Here is a 22,333-nt window from a genome sequence, read left to right on the forward strand (position 1 = left end):
ATTCATCTTTTTGTTCATCATATTGTCTCTACAACAAAAAAAAAAAAAAAAATTGTGAATATTCATCTTTTTGTTCACCATATCATCTCTACAACAATATGATTTTAGTTTTTGAAACTCACTTTATATGATATCCTTCCGTTAAATATAGACGCATGCAAACCCTTAGATATTTAAAGCCTAAAAACATGATAAAGTAATATCATTATCACCTTACAATATACATGATTATTCTTAGATATATAAGGCATGCTAATATAACGTATTAATATCTAAAGCATGCAAATATAAATATGGTAAATATCTTATGATTATTATGTTTATGTGTCTTTCATCGGACATTTTGTATTCTACATTGGCCGCGATTATATATCTATAAGTCGTATCTTATCTCAAACACTTTCCTAAAAATTTGAACTCCAAATCTTCTCTTTTAATCTACTAATTATGTAATAACCAACCCTTCGAGTACTCAAACATGGACCATTATGACATAATACACATTCTTATTTCAACATTTTGACCGTCATAACTTTAATTTGGTGAAAACATAAAAAGACCATTTTAAATTGAAATGTTAATTCAATAATAACCCAAAAATCAAAATATTTAGTCGGCATCCCAAATAAAACATTTATAAAGAAAGAAAAAATAGTAATAATAATCCAAAAACAAATCCATAAAAACATGTCAAACTTAGATAAAATAAAAATAAGACATCTGACTAAAATATATGAAACAAAATATGAACTGTGCGGAAACGTTTTCTATTGTCCCCGTATGGTTCTATCTCGGGTCCCTTCCATCCTCACTGGTCCATTCATGTTGTTGCCTGAAATACATAAAAGAAGAAAGGATGAGTATAGCAAGTGACCCACTATTGGGCCCTCTAGGTTACCTGTCAGCTAACTTATCTAGGCACCGATGTACACCCATTTCATATTAGTCATAGTGATCTCGAAGGGTCACCTATTAGCTATAAACGGGATTTCAAAGGAATACGCGTCAACCATAATGTGTAACCCGAAGGTACACAAATCAATCGTAAACATGAACCCGAAGGAACATACATCAGTTATAATGTGTAACCCGAAGATACACAAACCAATTGTAGACATGATCTTGAAGGAACATACATCAATCATAGTGTGTAACCCAAAGGTCTAAAAATCAGTCGTAAACATAAACCCGAGGGAACATGCATCAATCATAATGTATACATATATAGTCAAAAGTGTACACCTGCCCAGATAAGAAAATCTAACAAGAACCTTATAACTTAGCATGCATTAGTTTTCACAGAATTCCTGTGTCATGTTTGATAGTCGCTCATTTTAGAGGTAAAATTTTAAGTATATCCGCAATCAACAGTACATTCATCATGGTCAAAACAATCTAATCCAATCAGTCAATGCCATTAAATCATGTAGTTCAACCAGTCATAAATTATCAGTCCAAATAGTCTATAGAATAAACAGTCAAATCAGTCTTGACAGTCTCAAGAAACAGTCCAAGTAATCTTAGGTAAATAGTCCAATTGGTAGGGACGACTGGTTCGAAGGAGAACCAGAAGAAAGTCACTTACCTCAAGTTTTAGTCTGGATGAAAACAACCTGAAGTTTAGTTTGTCCAAAAAATTACAAACTAAGTCCTATGTGAAAGAACCATTGAAGGTCCTTGAGCAGAAGTATGAGATCAGACCAAATACCCAAAATTTACAGAACATAAGTTTTACAGTAAAAACATACAGATTATGCATTTAAAAGATAATTGTAGCAAGCTTAAAAACATAAATTGCATAATAGTAAAAGGGTTTAAGAAACCTTACTCTTGAAGAACTCTTCTTCACGAGATTCCTTCTCCAAATCTTGTCACGAACAATCTCGAACCCTCTAACCGTCAATGAGGACACCACAAAAATTGTTTCCTCTATATTCTCTAAATGAGAATCCAAGAGTTTTGTAGGCTCTAGCTATTTAGAAGAGAGAGTTTTTTAGAGTGTTGAGAGGAAGAGATGATATTCAACAATTCTCTCACCGAACTTTTCCTGTGTATTTATTTGTTGTGAAAAATCACACCAAGAAGAAGAAGAATCACACTTTTTTTTTTTTATTTTTATTTTTTTTACTTTCCCACTATAACGTTTTAGAGAGAAAAGAGGGGGATGGAGTTACAACTCCCTCCCAAAATGATTTTTAAAATAAAATAAAATAAAATAATTTATTTTCGTAAATCAATTTAATATATATATTATATGATAAATACCTTATCATATAATATCTACTAAACTATATATTATATAAAATATAACACATAACCTATAGTTTCTATATTGTATCAAATATAATATAACCTATAGTTTCTATTCTCTCACCAATGACATTTAATATAAATCTCATTTTTATTAAATTTATTTATGTGAATCAAATTTATATAATTAATATTTGAATCATATCAAATATTTATTTCCTTTCACTTTATATTATAATGTATCAAAATACATTATAGTAATTATACCATTAGATTAAATTAATTATATCACATAAAAATAAACCCTCAATTAATTTGAACAATTCAAATAATCCAAAAATTGATTCTCATTAATTCCCCTTGAGCTACAGAGAGAACCTCATGGACCTGTAGTTTGAAGTTCCAACGGTACGTGAATAATTAATTAATGAAACTTCTTTAATTAAATTATTCCCCATTTGTAACTGTCGGGCACTCCACTAAAGACCGACAACTGAACTCTTTGCACTATAGATATATTTTTGTGTCCATTGGATATAACTAGTCAACAATATGATGACCCTTCAAAAATTGCTCGTAAGTACAGCTGGGCCAAAATTACCGTTTTGTCCCCCTATAGTTACATCAAACTTCTTAAGTGCCATTAATCCCTCTAATGAACAATAAATCATAGTCCAACTATGACCAAACCCCTCTCAGGCCAGGAGAGGGTGTGGCACCACATTGTTCAAGTCTTGGAATCAGCCCTTAAGGGAACAATTTATCTACTTACCCCGACATTGGGGAATGAGTGAATTCCTTTTTGTGTAGCTGTGTTCCCAGCTCCCCAATCAGACGAATCCCCAAAATGATAGGCTTGTTGAGTCGGCGATCTAGCCACTCTCATCCATACAAATCAAAGAACCACCTTCATAGGCAGAAGTTCACAACTCATTCAGGATTCAAGTCATGTTACCTATGGTCATCCTGGTGAAATGTAAGTCTCTATTATGAACGATGTTATATAATGAGACTAAACATTTTGTGGTATGGTCTTATGCAAACTTCTTTGTATAGAATATCTTCGCTCACATGTCTCTACATGAATGATCAGAATTTGATTATTTGAAGCACTTTACAACGTACAAAGTGGGTCATACTCGTAGTGTCACCAGGATAAGGTATCCAACCTTATCCATCTACTACAGACCTTGGATATTAATTTATTGTTTATGGTTAATGCAACTAGTTTTAAAATAAAACATCACATATTTTACTACATAAATAAAATGTTTGTACATTACAATTACAAACTATAGGACGCTACGAGATTGAAGGCATCAACTCCAACAATCTCCCACTTGACCTAAAGCTAGTAGAGCGTATAATTTAAAAGTCATACTAAATACAAAGTACACAAATCAATAAACTAGGGCACAAACCACCCAGTACATATTTTCCATTTTCCCTAGTCTAAACGTAGCCTGTCTCATAGACTCATACTCTGCAGGTGACCCTCAAACACCATAGCCGTAAAGGCATTTATAACTAGATTAACAATATTGTGCTTCGAAGCTATTTGTATGACGATCATGTCTCCTTGATGCATAATCTCTTGGATGAGATGATACTTCCACTCTATATTCTTCCCACGTTTGTAACTCCAAGACTCTCGAGAATTAGCCACAACACCACTATTATCACAATAAAGTATGATGGGCTTTGAAATGTCTGAAACAACTTTTAGATCAGTCAAAAACTTCCTGAGCCAAACAACTTCCTTAGCAGTTTCACAAACTGCTACATTCTCAGCCTCCATAGTAGATTCAGCAATGCATCCTTGTTTGGTGCTCCTCCAGACTACTGCTCATCCGTTAATAGTAAACACTGATTCCGATGTGGATTTCCTAGAATCCTTATCAATCTGAAAATCAGAGTCAATGTATCTTGTAAGGTTCAGATCCTTAGAATCATACACAAGCATACATAACATCGCATACAGCAGGCTGCCAACAGCCAATGCATAGAGGATCTGTCTTATTTCCTTAACCTCTTGAAGTGTCTTAGGATATTATTCCTTAGACAATATTACTCCATGCCTGAAAGGTAGCAAACCTCTCTTGGAGTTCTGCATCGAATACTTGACAAGTATTTTGTCAATGTACGATGCTTAAGACAGAGCTAGCATTTTATTCTTTTGATCTCTAAAGATCTGAATTTGTAGAACAAATTGAGCCTCTCCCAAATATTTTATTTAGAATTGGATTGCTAGCCAATTCATAACTTCAATCAGTACACCTACATCATTCCCAATGAGTAGGATATCGTCTATATATAACACTAGAAAAGCTATTGAACTATTGATGATCCTCTTGTATACATAAGACTTATTAACATTCTGATTAGAGCCATAAGATTTGATCGCAGTATCAAACATTATATTCTAAGATCGAGAAGCTTGCTTCAATCCATAAATGGATCAATTAAGCCTGCAAACCTTTTACTCTTGACCTCGGGTTATGAATCCCTCGGGCTGCTCCATATAAATGTTCTCCTTAATATTGCCATTCAGAAAGGCAGTCTTAATGTCCATTTTCCAAATCTCATAGTCATAATATGAGGCAATGGACAGGAGGATCCAAATAGACTTTAACATGGCAACAAGTGAGAAAGTCTCCTCGTAGTCGACTCCCTCAACCTGGGTATAACCCTTTGCCACTAGTCTAGCCTTGAAAGTTTGCACCTTCCCATTAGCACCTCATTTTCTTTCATAGATCCATTTGCAACCTATAGGTTTAACCCCATCAAGCAGATCTATAAGATCCCAAACTGAATTAAAGTACATTGCCTCAATTTCGAGATCTATTTGATCCATTCATTTTTATCAACATCCTCCATTGACTTCTTATAAGACAATGAATCCTCAACATCTCCGTCAGCTACTATAGCTAGAATTTTCGTTCAACCCATATAACAGACAGGTGAGTTCGCAACCTTCCCACTACGTCGAGGTTCCCTCAACACTTGAGGTGGATTTGACCTACTAGATAATCCAACTTCAACAACTCTTGTTAAGGTGTTGGATTCTACAAAAACTCTTGTTGAAGATTTAGTAATTTCTTTGGAAAGTTCATTCAACACAACTTTACTGCGGTCGTGCTTCCTTATGTGATTCTCTTTCAGAAAAGTAGCGTTTGTCGATACAAACACTTTATTTTACTTAGGATCGAAGAAGAAACCACCTCTCGTTCCTTTGGGGTAGCCTACAAATAGGCACGATTTTGAACGAGATTCCAGTTTCTTAGGATTTGCCTCAAGCACATATGCTGGACAACCTTAGATTCTGAAATGACATAAACTAGCTTTATGATCATTCCATAACTCCAAATGTGTTATGGTAACCCCAAACTGAGTTAGATAAAGAAGCGTAACTCATCATAGACTGAACCATGTCCAATGGGGTTCGATTTCTCTTTTCCGATACACCATTCTGTTGAGGTGTACCAGGTGCTGAGAGTTAGAATACAATTCCATATTCTATCAAATAATTTTGGAATGTCAGATCCATAAACTCTCCACCTCGATCAGATCGAAATGACTTAATAGTATAATGAACTTTTCAAAAGATTCAGACTTATGTTGCATTAAATAAACATACCCATATCTTGAATAATCATCAGTAAAAGTGATGAAATATTTAAAACTTCCCTTGCTTTAACATTCATCGGACCACAGAGATCTAAATGTACCAGCTTTAGAGGTTCTTTGACCCTGGGACCTTTTCCAGTAAAGAGTCTTTTAGTCATTTTGCCTTCAAGGCATGACTCACACACAGGTAAAGAATTTTCTTCTAACTTGCTTAGAAGTCCATTCTTCATTAATCTCTCAATCCTATTGAGATTGATGTGTCATAATCTTAGGTGCCAAAGTTGGGCATTTTCTTTAGGAGAAATTTTAAGTCTTTTATGTAGAGTTACTGCAGTTTTAAACATTACAGTATTATGGAGCGTTTTAGTTGCTAACGGCCTTTGCACATAAAGGTTATTTTCCAGTTTCGCAGAACAAATATCAACACCATTTTTGGAAATAAACACTTTATAACACGGAAGTTGATACAATAGTCCCGCAGTTTTTTGTAACGTTGTAAGGTTTGTTTAACTCTTTGCGCAGTCACATAATAAGACATCATAGTGCCTACAGTTCATCGCGTTACTTGTCTGATTAAGAAGAAGGTATTCATAGATGGGACTTTCTGGTCATATGAATTGAATGAACACCAGGATTGAACTACCTCTTATGGGTGTATATACTCATGTGTGATAGTTGTCACTCTTCTTAAGTGGGTTAGAGAAAGAAAATTCCTTATTAAGTTAACAAGATTTACGTGCTATTTGTTTACATCCATTAGTTTGTAAGGGATTCAATGCAGACATCTCTTATAATTTGTCGATACAAGAAGCAAATTGTTATGTGAAGGAATTAATATCTCGACATAAGCCAAAAGTAAACACTTTACAAAAATTAGGTTCCTTTTTAAACCAGAACCTACATAAACATTCTCTAGTAAAATAAATGTATTATGTAAAGTTAACTGGAGACCTCCCACTGCCACAACTGAGACGACGTGCCCAGTTCCAACACACATCGTCATTTCACCGGCATCAAGTTGCTGTCAGGAGCTAATTCCCTGAAATGAAGAACAAACGTGGTTAGTGTCGCCATAATCTATAATCCAGGCAGAATCATCATTCTCCACAAAGCATGTTTCCAAACAAGCAAATCATATTTACCTTGCTTGACCTTCTTCTTTTCCGCCAAGTACTTGGGATAATTCCTCTTCCAATGTCCCTCCTAGTTGCAATGGAAATAGATCTCCTTTGCAACCTTGGCTTTCTTATGAGCAGCAACTGGTGGGTTAGCTTTCCTTTTTCCACCTTTCTTCTTCTTCCACGTTTTGGTGTTGGAGGAAGAAGGTACAGACTTTGTCCCAGTGGTCGAACCTCTATGGAATTTCTTAAAGGAAAAAGCAACATTTGCCTCACCCTTCTTTTTCTTGCTTTTCATCAAGGACTGGAAGTTCTGTAGCTTGTTGGGCAAGGTGATCAGGTTACAGTCAGTCCTGTTTAAAACAACATTGCTACGAAATTGTAGGAAACTTTCAGGTAAAGATCCAAAATGAAGCTAACTTGGCTGGCTTCATCGACGACGGACTCATTCATTACTGCTACGATGAAGTGGACCATCATGTTGAGAACATGTTCTTGAACAAATGCCCCATCTTGCATACGAGCATTGAAGATGTGATTGAGAGCATTATGCCTGAGCTGTGTGGATGGTTGTCCGAACATTCACCTTAGAGACTCCATGATCTCATGGGCTGTGAGCATAGGCTCTGTCTCTTATACACATCTAGATGTGTATAAGAGACAGCTTCTTGGCCAAGACTTCGAAAAGACTCGCCAAGATATACGCTTGGACCTTTTTGCTTGTTCGTGTCCAACACTCGTATGCTTCTCGAACATTTCGAGAAACATTTGGAGCTGGAATGGGAGGATAGTCCTCCATCAGGACAAAACAAAGGTCATCGATGATAAGTATTGTGTTGATCATATTTTTCCATGAAGTGTAGTTTTTGCCTGTTAATTTATCAGCGACGAGTAGATTTAAGGTCGTGGAAATCATTGTGAAAAAAATTTGTTGAAACCATACAAATTATTTATTATTAGTTTATTTGCTTTAAACCAACAAGACAACCAATCAATTTTAGCAAAATAGTGTAGTGTACCTTAAGTGACATCTATTTTGCAATGATGTTTCAGTGAGAGAGGACAAAAGTCACTATAGGGTGATCAAGTGCCCATTTACTAAAATGAGACAATCTCAACTAATAGATAGAATAACTCATTGTTACTGTCACTATTAGTCACCATTGTTTTGGTCCAGAATTCGTTAAACACGCTTAACAATTCTTGTAAGTGCAACCCCTCATTTTAGGTCATAGAGTTTCGTCTTAATGAGCCAACCGTAAGGAAAAATTGATTGGGACATGAAACTAAAGCAACCCTATCCATTGCTGGAGTTTGAATAAAGCGTCATGCAAAAATGCCATCCTTTATAGGGACACCCATGGTGCCATGAAGCCATGCATGAAACTTTACTTCAAACTAATGAGAGAGACCGACGGATGTGTTTTTACACGTCCTGCTCCTATTTACTATAAACACCCTCTTCATTCACCTTGATATTGAGTTATAAAAATGCCACCCATAGGGGGACACCCATGGTGTCTCAAGGTCGAGTATAGATCTCACGGTGTGAACTTTAAGGAGAAACGTGAAGATGATAAAATGAAGTATCATATGCCCCATTTTTCTTCCACTGAACGTTTTACCAAGGTTAATTAACTTAGAAAAATTTGGCTATTGATTTTATCTAAGTGATTGTGTGAAACCCGGAATTCCACTTTCCCTTTTAAGCAGGAAATAATAGAGATTAACTAAGTATGAGTTAGATCTTAAGTTAGAGAATAGAAAATTTCTAGGTGATTAAAAAGATTTGTTAAATAACTTTGGAAATAAGCCATAACTAGTGAAATTTGGCTAAGTATAACCATGCGTTGGAAGCTAAGGAGAAAAATGACTAAGTGTTTGACAATGCATTGGTGTGGTACCATGCGTTAGCCATGAAGTTTGAGAGGTTACTTGAGCATTAAGAGAGGCTGAAGTATGGCCAAGAACAACGCATGCGGCGCGATGGATGGATGGCATGCGATGATAGAGGTATGTGGCGATGAGGCATGCGACGATGGAAGCATGCGGTGATGGATGCGGCAGTGCTACGTGATGGCATGCGGTGATGCTACGCGAGGGCATGCGGTGCGAGGGCATGTGGTGATGCTACGCGAGGGGCTGCGGGGTGAGGGCATGCGACGATGCGAAGGTGTGCGGTCGATGGTATACGACAACACTATGCGTTGGTGTCACACAGTGATGTTATGCGTCGGTGCATGCGGCAACGTTATGCGTTGGTAGTATGCGGCAACAACGTTAGACAATGAACTATGCGACGGTAAGATGAGCTAGGATGGACGCATGCGCCAATTGGTGGTGTCCGGACATAGGAATGTTGCAGCAATTGGTTGGGTGCATTTGTGGCTAGATGACCTCATATGAAATTGGACGAACGCATATGAGGGTGGATGGACGCATCCAAGGACGTCATCCAGACATGTGGCTTGTTAAGAAGGAGTCTTAGGCCTTAAGTAAATGAGGTGGGTGCATGAATAGACATGCAAAGTTAAGCTTTAAGTGCTGGCTATGGAGGAGGCGGACACTTAAGATTGCGTTGATGTGAGGGATGCGTTGATAGTGTAGGGTGAAGACACATCAAGCAGGAGGTGGAAGAGGCTGGGAGTTGGCAGAAGATAAGGAAAACACTTGGATGTGATCAAGGGAAGAGGTGTCGGGCAAAGGAGAAGGATTGAACGCTTATAAAAGGGGTAGAATGCCTCACTTCAACCCACACATCAGTTAAGTACATAAAAACCACAAAGAAAGGAAAGAATAAGAGATATTCGAAGGAGGGAAGGCAGTGTTCGGACGAAGGTACAAGCAAAGGTGCTGAAGGGAACAGGGTCGTATGGGCAGGCGCAAAGGCTAACTTCAAACAAGAAGATTTTCCAAACTACTTGTGTAAATTATTTGGACCAGAAGTTTCTAAATTAAGTTTAGTTTCAGTGTGAGAGCTACCTTCACACAATTCTAACTCTAAGGCTATCAAATTCAAGGAAAATCGAGAGGTGCTCACCAGTGAGGAGACAGTTGGGCCAGGAGGAATAAACTTGAGACTCGGAACTTTCGCCAAGGAATTTCACGGCAAAACTTTAAGGTATTATAGTTAATACATTTTCACACATTTTTTAAGAAGGGAATGTCTTGAGATAAGGCCCGAAAGAGTGAGTAATCTAAGCTTAAATTTAAACCTAAAATAAGGTTCAGTGGAGGAATAAGGGAAAACGGGTGAACTGGGAAGAAAGATCTGAACAGATCACTGTGAGTGGTTACTTCTTTTACTTTTTTAAGCATATTTTGAGTTGATATGCTATAGTTTATATTATGAGATGAGTATGACGTTAGGATGGTCTGGGGGTCTGTGGACCTAGAGCCTGAGCCCAAAATCAATCCTTACAGGATGGTCAGGGGACCAAGGAGTCTAGTTCCTGAGCCTGTGGGACAGAAAACCTTGAATGGGATGGTCAGAGGGTCGACGGGCCTAGCTTCTGAGCCCATGAAAGGGAGAACTATGTGCACATAGGCTGATATTTTTAGTTATGAAATATTAACCATCTACCGTGTGTGTAGGTGGGTTTGTGAAAGCTTCATGGTATGCTGGAGGTTCGCGTGGGAACCTCGTGATAATGCTTGTAAAAGACTTGTATTTGTTTTACCACTCACTGAGCTTTGTAAAGCTCATGGTTTGTCTCTGTGTTTCTCTTGCAGGTAGTTGACGAGTCCAGGTTGTGGTGTTAGTCAAGGTCTGCCACAAGTCTAGAAATAGTATTAAATGAGATTGGTTGTCGGGATAATGTCTTCATGTAAATGTAACTTGAATTTGTAAACTAGTTTCTAATTAAAGCATGTAATATTTTTCCGCTGCTGTTATAAGTAAGGTTATTTAAAAGAAACTAGTAGGTTAACCAAAGTAACATCAGTTAATATCATGCCTTTCCTCGGGCTCAGGAGTGTGAGCTCGGGGCGGGGTGTGACAGATTGTTTAATTTACCCAAAAACAACTTTTGCCTTTGGATAGTTAAACAATTTTGATTAAAATTTGTTAAACTCTTTAACAAACTTTAATCAAACTTACATGCATATAACAAATCTATCTAATTCACTTTTCCAGGTAAGCTCCCAGGTAGGGGTGTTACATTTCCGTTAACTTAAATACCCTAGCCTAGACAGAATTCGCCTTAGACAAAAGATCCCTTATAGATACATTTGTTACATAGTTAATCTTTTATTAAGAATCAAATTAATCCTATTAAACTGATTAAAAGATTAAACTTATATTTCTAAACTCATTAGAAATGTGATCTTAGGTCTATCTGAATCACGTTTTAAAAAAATTTTAGAAGATGATTTTAACCTAAGGTTTGCATGCAACTCTGATTTATTAATTTTAATTTCTAATTTCATTTTCTTATAACAATTATAAGAAAATGAAATACATTAAAACCATTCATTGCATGTAAAGAATACTTAGGTAATTTTATAAAAATTATAAATTACCCTAAAGTGGTGACATGCTTCATGCAATTTCATTTCATTACTAATATACATAACAATTATATAGTAAAGTAATGAAATTATTAATAACATACTTTAAACATACATTCATTCTATATATTATAACTCTTATAATATAAATGATGCATGTATATGTTATTAATGCATGCATGCATATATTATAACACTCATACTATATGATGCATGAGCATATGGTAATATTAAAACATGCATCTAAATATATATTATAACAATTATAATATAAATGATGTATGAAAATTAAATGCATAACATATGGTGGGATTTTATACTATATGGCATACAATATGATATATAATAATAAAAGAATTCATACATCACATGTATAATTTAAAAGCAATTAATGGACCGGGATTGGACACCTAAAAGGAAATTTAAATCTAACTATTACAAATAAATATCCATCTGGTTCGAAATAGGTGAACTGGATCTTGAACCGCTCGATCCGAACGGCCCAGCAAAGATCGCCCACATCCATCGTATAGCAACGATCATCCAACGCCATGCTTAGCAAAGATCGTATAGTGTTTCTGCATAGCAACATCGCACAGTGCTATTGCATAGCCACGATTGCACAATGTTATTGCATAGCCACGATGGCTCAGTGCTATTGCATAGCCACGATGGCTCAGTGCTATCGCATAGCAACGATCGCACAGTGCTATCATATAGCACCTCACACCAAGTGCAATCGCACAGCAGGCATCACCAAGTAATGATCGAACGAGCTTTCTTGTTCTCCCAAAATGGTTTTCATTTTCTCCAGAAAACACATCGAGAATAGTATGAGCGACTCAAAACTTTAAATATAGACTTGATCGCATTTGAACGCCCCAAAAACATGGGCCCTTATAAACCAAATTGTAAATTGAAAGCGATAAATCAATACAATCCAATCCCAAAAACATCCCATAATTGCAAAACCATACATTCCACATAATATTCATCACATGAATCACAGAATGAAAAAATTCACCAAAACACTGTAAAATTAATTCGAAATTTTGGAAAAATTTGGCCAGAAACCGCGCTCTAATTCCAATTGAAGAAAACATTTGAAGGTCCTTAAGCAGAAGCATGGGATCGGTCCGAATACCCAAAATTTACAGAACATAAATTTTACGGTAAAAACATATAGATTATGCATTTAAAAGATAATTGCATCATGCTTAAAAACATAAATTGCATAATAATAAAAGGGTTTAAGAAACCTCGAACCCTCTAACCGTCAATGAGAACACCACCACAAATGTCTCCTCTGTATTCTTTGGATGAGAATACAGGAGTTTTGTGGGCTCTGGCTATTTTGGAAGAGAGTGTTTTTTAGAGTGTTGAGAGGAAGAGATGATATTCAGTAAGAAGAAGAACCACATATTTTTTGTTACTTTTCCACTACCACGTTTTAGAGAGAAAAGAAGGGGGGAAGGTTACAGCTCCCTCTTAGAATGATTTTTAAAATAAAATAAAATGATTTATTTTCATAAATCAATTTAATATATATTTATATGATAACTACCTTATCATATAATATATATTAAACTATATATTATATCAAATATAACACATAACCTATAGTTTCTATATTGTATCAAATACAAAATAACTTATAGTTTCTATTCTCTCACCAATGACATTTAATATAAATCCCATTTGTATTAAATTTAATTATGTGAATCAAATTCATATAATTAATATTTGAATCATACTCAAATATTTATTTCTTCTCAAATAAACTTTATATCACATATAACTAATTCCTTCAATTAATTTGAATGATTGAAATTAATTCAAAAATTGATTCTCATTAATTCTCATTGAACTACAGAGGGGACCTCATGGATTTGTAGCTTGAAGCTCTTGAAGCTCCAACGATACGTGATAAATTAACTCAACTCCTTTAATTGAATTATTCACAATTCATTAACTGTCGGGCACTCCACTAAAGACCGATAGTTACACTCTTTGCACTACAAATATATTTATGTGTCCATTGGATATAACCAGTCAACAATATGATGACTCTTCACAAATTGCTTGTAAGTGCAGAAAATTACCATTTTGCCTCTATAGTTACATCTAACTCCTTAAGTACTACTGATCCCTCTAATGAATAATAAATCATAGCCCAACTATGACCAAACTCCTCTAGGGCCAAGAGAGGGTGTGGCGCCACATTGTTCAAGCCCTGGAATCAGCCCTTAAAGAAGCAATTTATCTACTTAACTCGATGTTGGGAAAGGAGTGAAGTCCTTCTTGTGTAGCTATGTTCCCAACTCCTCAATCAAACGAATCCCCAAAATGGTAGGGTTATTGAATCGGCGATCTGGCCACTCTCACCCATACAAATCAAAGGACCACCTTCATAGGCAGGAGTTCACAACTCACTTAGGATTCAGGTCCTATTACCTATGGTCATCCTGGTGAAATGTAAGTTTTTATTATGAACGATGTTATATAATGAGACTAAATATTTCGTAGTCTAGTCTTATACAAATTCTTTGTATAGAATATCCTCGCTCACATGTCTCCACATGGATGATCAGGATCAGATCATGTGTAGCACTTTACAATAATTGTAACATCTACAAAGCAGGATAAGGTATCCAACCTTATCCATCTACTATAGACCATTTAGGGTATCACTTAAACATGATCCACCTGTATGTCTACATACATATTTAAGTTACAAAGATAATCATGGATGTTTGTTCATTGGTTGTGATTAATGTAACTAACTTTTAAATAAAACATCACATATTTTATTATGTAAATAAAATGTTTGTACATTACAATTACAAACTATGAGATCTTACGAGATTTAGGGCATCAACCCTAACACTAAGTCATAAACAAAATTTAGGATTTACAAATAAGGCCAAAATTCTCAATCAACCAATTTACATCTTCCGACAACACTCCCAAAATAGTCCCAATGTCCAAACACTTACTCAAACTATGTTGGAATCAAACTCAAACTTGTGGAAAAAACCTCAATATCCTTCAATCCTTGAACCAAAAAAATGAGGGTAATAATATTTGGATAAACAATTAATGGCATTTGAAAAACCCCGCGAAAAATCGTTAAGATCCAACAATCTCACCCAAAACTCCACCACAAACCAAGATTTGGCGACAACGGTGGAAAAAGGCAGTAACTGGCAAAGGACAATGGCTGGGCATCAGAAACAGTGGCTGACCAGCGGAGGAGGTCACTGATGGTGCACGGCTAGTGGAGAGAATGCATGGTTGGGTGCGGCACTGGGCTCCAGCGATTGAGTAGCATCGGGCGACTCAGGCTGGAGGCGGTGGCACAGCAAACGACTCGGTTAGATAGAGGCTGGCGGCAGATCTGGGATTCTGGCGCGACTTAAAGAGGAATAGTGCAACGTGACTCCGGTGAGAGCGGCAGTGTGAAGGCTGGGTGGCGGCAGAGTTCCAACAGTGGTTCGACTTCGATCTGACGGGCTTAGTGGTGGTGACGCACGAGAACGAGGAAGATTGTGGGGGAAGGGGGTTTTGCACAAGTAGGGATGGCAACAGGGTCGGGGTGGGGCGGGGATGCACTCCCCATCCCCGTCTCGTGGAGATTTTTAATCCTTGCCCCATTCCCCATTTTGGGGTCGAGAATCCCCGTTCAGGAATTCGGATCCCTGCGAGGAAAAATCTCAATTTCTTATTATATATATATATATGATAATAATAATTAAAACTAAAAAGTCAGTAACATTATTAAAATATATATATATATATTAACAATTTAAAAAATTGGGCAGGGGCGGGGATCGGTTCGGGGTCGGGGACAGGGCAGGGATTCCCTCCCGTCCCCGACTGGAGACCCGATTTGACCCCATACCCGGTCAAATCGAGGATTCTCCACCACGATCGGGTTGGGGACCTATGGGACCCGACCTCGCGGGGAATTTAGCCATCCCTACACGCAAGGATATCGGGAAAGAAAGAGAGTTAATTAAATTCTTTCTTCTTTTTTTTTTTTTCAAATTCTCCTTTTCTTTTTCCTTTGCTTTACAAAACCCTAACTACAACTCATATATAATAATCTTTTTTTTTCTTCTCCTTTTCCTACTCAAATTCCAAGTTCCCTATTTCAATCTTCAAATTCTAAAATCCTTTAAATTCCAATCTCTTTTTAAATTAAATCCAAACGAATTCAAATCCAATCTTTCAAATCCTTCCCAAAATTCTCCTCTAAAATAATTTAAATATTCTGTCCTCACAAATAATTATCTTAATAAAATAATTGAATTTAACCATAAGTCAAATTAAATCTCAATTAATTCAAAATAAAAAAATTAAAATTAATTTAACCAATTATTTAAATCCTGAACTCGATTTCTTCCAAACAAATCCAACATAAATAATAAATATTTACAAGAAAACTTTCAGGGTGTTACAAAATACTTCTACATGTAGCTTTAGGAAGCACACATTAAAATGGTTAAATAAGAAAACAAAACCCTTGAATTTTATCATTTATTTCGAAAATATCATCTAATCTCTAAAAATTACAACCTAATTACTCTTGATCTTTTAAAAAATGTTTTAAAAATTATCTTTAGTGAGAGATCCATTATAATGTCAGAAATCTTACCCAATGCTATGTTGCAAGTTTTGAAACATTAGAGATATTTCTTAAATAAAAAACAAAGACCAATATGTTTTATTTTTCTTTTATACTTTAGCCTATCAAAATCTACCACTCAATTGTGCAAAAAAAATAAGAATAGATGATTAAGTGTTACAGCTAAATTCGAAGCGACACTGACTCAAAATTTTAGGTAAATTCATGAACCAAATCAATCTAAACAATTTTGTTTTAGTTGAACCCAATCCAACTCAAAACAACTTTATAATCCAATAGTTTGGATTGAGTTGATCCAGCTTTTTGAACATCCTTAGTTTAAATATTTGTAATGATACAAACAACTAGATTTAATAAGATATATGTTTCTAATTTTTTTTCAATATTTGTTATACACATTTTTCATATTAAACATACCAATCATGAATATAAAAATTTAACAATAAAACAAATTAATAAATAAATTAAAAAAAAATAGAAAAATATCATAATTTTTTAGTTAAATAATTTTCTGAATAGAAAATATTTTTTCCGTAAATTTTACTTCTAGAACCAAACATAGTAATTTCAAAATCACTTCTAAATATATGAAAATCATTTTCAAGAATTTAAAACTAAATATAAACATGGTTGCAAAAAAATAAATTTCACAAAATCAATGGTACAGAAGGATGTGTTTATGATACATTTTCAAGTTTTTAATTTTTTTTTTTTTTAAAAAGTCATTTTGAAAAAATCTAAGTGTTTGACAATCACTTAAAATAGATTTTGGAAAAAACGAGATTATAAAATAAGTTGGTTTAGGATAAACACTCCAAATCAACTTTTAGATTAATGCGTTTAAGTGTTTAATGGTTAATTTTTTCCTAATTTGTATAATTCTTAAAATTACAGAAATACCCCAATATCATCAACCTCATTTCCACTATGTTGTTGTAGCTACCATTGCCCACGTCGCCCAACTTCTACACCTCGACCCCACTGTCGGCCACCGCCACCAGACAACTCTAACAACTGTCACCGCTCCGGCAACCACCACCAACGACCGACTCCACCCACCACCTCCAGTGACTATTACCACTTGTGACTACCGCACAGTTTATAGTATTTTATAGTCATCCATTATAGCAATTTGATATTAATAAATTTTTGAAAAACACAGGAATTGTTGCTTTAAAAAAAAAAGTTGAAGAATTGTATTTTCTAACAACATTCAACATTTCAAAATAATCATAAACTCTAATGGAGAGAGCAAAGAAGCTAAATAATTATATTTTGTAAGCTCAAAATATAACACCCGCTGTAAACACTTAATTAATTAATTAATTTTATATATATTTGGAGGTGAATCAAAACTAATTAATTTTATATATATTTGGAGGTGAATCAAAACTTTGACTTGACAGGTTAATAGTTCACGTTTTAAGCTAGTTCAGCTATGCTCATTTTGGCAAACATAATTTATTGTTAAATGAGTCAAAAAGTTACATTCAAATCACATTTAATGTGCAATTAGCTAGTTCAAATACATAGATCTCAAAAACGCATAATCTCTCCCTCATAGTTGACTTCTCCGATAGAAGAACACATTAGATAATAGATATTTATCTAAACCAGTAGGCCCTTGAGCAGATCCAACGTTAGACGTTAGTTTCTATTTATTTATTTTTTTTAAAAAAAAGTAAATACTTGAGCTTGAGAAGTTTCTAATCCAATTGACCCGTAAAACTCATTCAGATAAGCAATATTATTGAACCAGACAAAATAACAAGAAATGAAACTAAAAAAAATAGATAAAATACATAAACTATAATCCGACGGGATTAGATCATTAATTTAGTTATGTATCATAACAACTTCTACCTCATTTTATTTAGAGAAATTAAACATTTGAAAGTGAATTATTTAAATTAACATTACATCTACTCCTAATTAGTGGAGAAAACAATTAGATAAAATGTAAAATCACGCAAAGGAATAATAAATTTAACCAATTAAAAGACTACTTTTATTATGCAACAAACATAAACCAACAATATCCTATTATCATTAAATTCCTTGCCATCACTATCAAAATCACATAATAGACTTCAAATTAAATTACACAAACATGATAGAGTCAAACTTTAATCACAAACAAGAGATTCAAAATCAATCTAACTATTCTTCGGCTTAATACTACTATTTAATCACACAAATATAGGTTCTAAACCAACCTTCTAAGTACACAATAAATTCTACATCAAACTTTAATCACATTAATATAGCCTCCAAGTCACAATTTATTCAAACAATCAAGGCTTCAAATCACAATTTAGCTCAAAATAGATTCAAATTCATAATTTAATCACATTTATAAGCTCCCGATCAAACTCAAGTCACATATAGCCTCTAAATCATGCTTTATTTTTTTTCAAATATTCCCCAAATTACACTTTTTTTTTCGCATAATACACTTGAAATCTAACATTTTAACTGTAAAAGTCTCAAACACAAACAACTTTAAATCTTAAATAAGGAAAAAAAAAGCATAATAGAATGATACAATCCTCTAAATGGCTTAACCAAAAAGAAAATTCAACGAACAAAATTAGGCAAAACATACATTTGTCACAAGTTTTCTCTAATAAAGTCAAAGTATAAACTTTGTAAGAGTGCTTTCTTGATAAGAACCAGGTTCGAATACGGGGATTTTTTATGCAACTTAACCTCGTAGTGTTGAAATGATATAACATTGTGCACAAGGAAGTTTACATTCTCTCTTTTCAGGTTGTAAAGGTTTTAAGATCCAAGTCTCTTGCTTTTGTAAAGTAGAATATTTATCTTTTATTGCAAGTTTTTCTTCATCATATTTTGACTATTTGTATAAACGAGCTTGGTTCCTCAGTTAGAATATTAGTACAAGTTTGTGATGGAGTAATATAGATCGGAGTTATAAATTTATTTGGTTAAGTGGACTTTTGGGGGCCACACCAAAAAGTTTCTATCAAAAACACATCGTGTAGTTCGAGATTGAAGTTTGTTGGAATTATAAAAATGTAAAAGAGGGTAGCAAGCACAACCAAAGACCCGAATGAATGAATAAGAAGAAAAAAGACATTCAAAAAGTGGAGTTGTTAATATTAAGTGGTTGTGGCAAAGGTAAAATACGAAAATTTAGTAAAAACAAAGGATTTGAAAAGCATAGGCAAGACCATTTCTACTATGTGATGGTGTGTGTCACGTCAATGCGTTTTTATAAATAAAGTGGGATCCATTAACATTAATGTAAAGTCCACAAAAATTTATGAAAGCAAATTTATAGTGTGAATAAAAGGAGTATGATACTATTGTAATACTAAAAAAATTTCTGGAGAGAGAAGAAAAAAAATTCAGATGCGTGAAGAAAATAACTTTGATGTGAGTCAGAGATACCATAAAACAATTAAGAAATATAACTTCTCTCCTCATTTTATTAATTGAAAATATGAGAAGTGTTTATAGACATGATACATTGAGAGAGACTTCACAACAACTCAATAGAAACAATATGAATAACTAAGGTCTCGTTTCATAACCATTTCGTTTTTGTTTTAAAATTAAGACGGCTTCATTCACATTTTTTACTATAATTTGCATATTTCTTGAAGTACAATGCAACTTGTTGGAAGCTTCTCAAAATTTGTTCGCTATTTTGTCAAATTGATGAAGATAGTCTTAAAATCAAAGTTGTGAAATTGTATATTAGATAGAAATTTTCAAAAGATCACAACAATATCTTCAAATTGAGAAGCACCTTGCTTGATTTCGGCCAACGACACTCAAGATTCGACAATCATAGTATGAGATAAAAGATATGATAAGAATATACATGAAAATTTGAAAAATTATTAAAAAAAAAAAACTCAATCTAATAATAATAATATATATACACGCACAAATTGAAAATATGAAAATATGAAGAAAAAAATAATAAAATAAAATTTATTTGATAAAAATATGTATAAAATAATGAAAAAAAAAAAAGTGAATCCGTGACAAATATATAAATAATTTGAAACTTAGTTGGATAAAATTAATTTGATAATAAAAGATAAATTCAAATATAATTTGAGAGAGAAAAATCATTAGGTACGCTCGTTTATTGTTTTTATTGAATTAGTTAGGTCATAATTTGATAACTGAAATTTCAGCAATTACATTGTATTCGTAACTCCATACTTATTTAAGCTTTAACAATCACATTGTATTTATAACTCCTTCTAAACCTATAAAGAGTAAATCATAAATTTAAAAATTGTCCATTATGTGATCTGCACATGATATACTAAAAATCTTATTAATTTTTAGTTTTGACATTTTTTCAAATGAAACTCAAAATCTTGCTACATACTCCATTTCCTCGTTTTTCTGAAGACTTAAATTAATTCCAATTTTTGTAAACTTAAATTTAAGTCCGTTAGTTTAAGTTGAAAACAAGTCTTACAAGAAAGCGATTCCAAATCTTACGGATTTTTTTCCAATTTTTTTCTTTTCGAAAATGGTTACAAATCTTAAGAAAAAAATTGTTTTCACGTGAGCAATAAGTTTTATAAGTTTTTTTTTTTTTTCCTAATTACTATTCTTTTTTAGATTTTTTCTTTTCAAAAAACAAACCCTCAAAACTCACGAAAAAAAACCGTCTCTTACGAATTTGGTTCCAAATCTTACACATTTTTCTGTAAGTTTTAAGTTTTTTTATTAAGATTATCATTCTTATTTTTTAGATTAAAAAAAAAATCCCAAAACTCAAAACTTAGGAAAATAATAAGAGTTAAAGATTTGGTTCTGAATCTCAAATTTAGTTTTTTTAGGGTTGTTTTTAAATATAGAAATATATCAATATTTATCCACATCTATTATTAATAGTTCTAAAATTTTACTATATTTTATAAATTTTTTCAACAATTTTACCATTTGAAATAATTTTCCTTACATTCTTAATTTTTTAGAATAAAAAGAGAAAACTTATGAGAGAACGATCCAAATCTTATGGAAAATCCATTTGAAGAAACCCATCTTTTTAGTTTTCGCAGGGTATTTTTGTGCATCATTATGTGCAACCTGAAAAATTTAAGAAGAGGTTAGAAAAGTTTGCTATTTGTTTCTTTGTTTAAAAAATGTTAGCTTTGAAAAGTGGAAAAAAAAAAAACTTTTAGGTTAAAAATAGCAATTGCATGATTTTTTTTTTTTTTAATGACTTCGTACCATTCACCATATGTTAAAACAAGGGTGTTGCTATCATTGGTATGCTCCTATCACAAATAGAATAACATTATTTTCCCAAATTCTTTTAGTTACCACTTCTATCATGAATGGAATAGTATTGTCACTAATATTTATGTACAAGTAATAACACATCATTACCGATATGTCTCTATCAGCGATATCGATATTTTTGTATATCTAATATGATTATATAAAGAAAATTTAAAAGTTTATCAATGAGAGCATATATCATTGATAGATCTCTATTACCAATATTTTTGTGTCACTAGTATGATTCTATCAAGGGACTACAATAGTTCATCAGTGATGGCACACAATTACTAATAGGTCTCTATTTCTGATACTTTCGTATCATTGATGATATTATATCAAAAGAAAATAATAGTTTATCAGTCATAGTCCACTATTATTGATATGATTCGACCAAAGGAATATAACTGATCTATTAGTAATAACACATTACCACTGATAGCTCTCTATCATCGATATTTTTGTACCACTAATATAATTCTATTAAGAAAATATAATTATCTATCAATGATAGCAAATTATCACTAATAGGACTTTATCACTAGTATTTTCATATCGATGATATGATCCCATTGAGGGAATATAATAGTCTATCAATGATAGCACACTATCACTGATAAATTTCTATCAGCAGAACATACTCATTGATAGGCCTATATACTAATATTTCCTTATCACTAATATGATCTTTTGTGTTTTTTTTGTATGTGTATTACTTTTTGTTTTTGGTTAAACGACGTGTTAAATTGAGAAGTTCTAACACTAGAAAAGGAAAACTCCGACGACGATATATTGACTCTTAAGATCCATACTTTTAGTTTTCTCTCTCAGGTTTTTTTCACTTCATTTTTTTTTTATCTTTCCAATTTTCTCCAATAAGTTATTTTAATTATAAAGTAATAAT

Source organism: Benincasa hispida, chromosome 5, assembly GCF_009727055.1.
Source record: "Benincasa hispida cultivar B227 chromosome 5, ASM972705v1, whole genome shotgun sequence".
Lineage (NCBI taxonomy): Eukaryota > Viridiplantae > Streptophyta > Magnoliopsida > Cucurbitales > Cucurbitaceae > Benincasa > Benincasa hispida.